The sequence below is a fragment of the Berghia stephanieae genome, chromosome 2, assembly GCF_034508935.2.
Source record: "Berghia stephanieae isolate SIO BIC M18660-M18661 chromosome 2, UCSD_Bste_1.3, whole genome shotgun sequence".
Classification (NCBI taxonomy): domain Eukaryota; kingdom Metazoa; phylum Mollusca; class Gastropoda; order Nudibranchia; family Aeolidiidae; genus Berghia; species Berghia stephanieae.
This window is the reverse complement of record NC_088361.1, coordinates 58,223,425-58,225,924: the sequence shown is the minus strand read 5'-3', so window position 1 is coordinate 58,225,924 and position 2,500 is coordinate 58,223,425. Positions and strand designations below refer to the sequence as shown.

General features: G+C 37.9%; 1 protein-coding gene across 1 annotated transcript in view; it reads left to right on the top strand.

The window, feature by feature from the left end:
* Nucleotides 1–2,500, top strand: part of LOC144965225 (protein white-like) — a 64,351-nt gene that overhangs the window by 61,477 nt on the left and 374 nt on the right. The gene's annotated exons all lie outside the window — the stretch shown is intronic.

Sequence of the window (2,500 nt, the reverse complement as noted above, 5' to 3'; positions counted from 1 at the left end):
AGAGGAGTCAGATAGTTTTCCCCATAGACAGCGCCGGGTGCCACTTTATTCCATTTTATTGATGGTTAAAAGTTCCTAGCACTTTGACTGATAGCAATAGAATTTTAAAGAAGTTTAAAGAAATAGGAAATAGTGGAGTGGCAGAATATTGGCACGTTGTATACGGATAGGTGGGTTCAGAAAGTAAGTATTAATCCCCGTGACAGGAAATGTATTTTTATATAATTAACAGAATTGCCTCATACAATAACAAGATAACACGTAATTAGTCAAATAATAATCATAATGCTGGTTTTAATTCAAAAAGAAACATTCTATGAATATTGATCTTCATCCCATAACACAATGCTATTCATTTTTCATTTGCGAGTCCTTACCTGAGTGACGTGGGATGTTCCCGTCATCTCTGGCGACAGCCGCTTCGGTCCGCCGTCGGTAGTCGGTTGTGCTAGCCGTTTAACTTGATCTTTCACAGGGCAGGCATTAATCCGATTCACATTGGGTCATTTACCACTGAAGAGTTCGTCGATGACAGGTTCATGCTGGGTGGTTAGAGGCTGGCGGTACGGTCATAGCTGGTCTGTGAAAGGATGATTAAAGACTTCCTGCTTTCTCATACCGATCCTTGGCGCACAGTTTTCTCTCTATGTGGGATTTTTCGAGTTGATTATAGAGCAGTGAGCTCTAAGTAGATGAAATGGAGAGAGGCCGTTATCTACTCCCACTCTGACTTATATGGGTTTTCGACGGGAGTTGGAGAATCTTGAAGAGCCAACAGTCTTACAGGATTTTGGTAGACCTGTTATTTATTGGTCGTTGTCTTTAGTACAATCGGATCTGGTGTCGATCTGTAGCATCCGTGAATGTTTAATTAGGTTTTTACCTCCCGCTACGAGTGTCAAATCTACCATATGTTCACAGGCAAGCGCGAATTGCAAGTCCAATTGCAGGTGAGAAACCAGATGACTCTCCTTCCATTGTCCCAGGGCAAGAACGATTGACACATTTGCCACGCTACGATAGCCGTTATATTGTCACGACAATGGTTTGGGTTGCGTTACGTGTTGTGACGTATTTACAATCGTGGGAAGGTGGAGGCGATTGAAATATGTCATTACAATTGTTCGTCAAAATCTATTTTTGATAAAACCGGATGCGTGCATGAGAAAAAAAATTCTTGAGCTGCTACGTTTTTTAAAAACAAAGGATAATAAGAACATAATTTTATAAATTTGTTGCCATTATGCTAGAGTATAGTATGTTTTTTTCCCAAAACCAAAAGTGGTATAATAATATATGTTTTGGCACAGTAGGTAGCACTCTTGATAGTCTCTGTCCATACAAACTTCACGTTTCAAACAAGCTCAAAACTTTTCAATACTAAATATAAATTAGAACATCAGTTACAACTTATCGATCTAAAGGCGAGTAACATCACAATTATACCATCGTCTTATCATTCTGCTGCTTATTGACTTTGTTGTTGCTGCCGCTGCATTCAACATAAGAGAAATAAATGCACCAAAATTTTTATGTATTTTCTATGGCCAAATTTAGTCAAAGTACTTCGCTAATTATTTTCTCGGCTGGATGAATGCAATTTTAAATTTTATACAATAAAGTCAGATTTAGGTCCTTTTTTTATACTACTTGCACTCTTACAATATTCAACTTCATTTAATTTCTAGTTACGCGAGTCTAGCGGGGGGGGGGGGGGGCTAAAGATGTTGGTCAAATTTTGACGGTAGTCTTCGCTTGGAAGGGACGATTTCTGCCATAGTGGGCGTGTAAAAGATTGGTAGCACAGTAATTCCCATTATCACGATAAGTACGGAGTTCATTCGATCTGAAGTAGCGGATTATTATTGGCCTGAGTTTATATCAATATGTGTACAGAAATAATGACCTCGTTCTATTTATGAGAGGAAACGTCAATGTTAAGCATGGCCTCAACAAGATCTTAAACATTGTGTCGTGCCTGCAATGGAGCAGCATGAAGAACTGGGTGTTTTCCACAAAAACAATACCTGACCACACTTTGCAGCAATATGTCGTACCTTTTAAGAAGAAGAAAATATGTCGAGGTTTTAATTTGGCCATCCATGTTTCACGACTTTTCGGCAGTCTACTACATATGAGATCTCTGCGGATGTTGGTCTGAGTTTGGATCAGCATTTCTCAAAAGGTTTTAGAATGTTACATTTACATCCGTTCCCTGGAAAACTGACTGCAGTTTATTATGGAAGTCAGGCCAAGCGTATTTACTTCAGAATCCAGCATTATATTCGTGAAAATGAATTCTGAGAGGTTCCATTCCATTGAAAATTAAAAACTTATTTTTAGTAAATGTCAAATTCTTTTATATTATTTCCCCCAATTTTTCACATTTATACATAAAATATCCCCTGGCGAAATATTGCTTATTTTTTCATTTTTGTTAAAAAGCTATGTTTAAAATGATGCCTTATCTTTTTTTCAAGTACGTATTCAAAGGTATCAG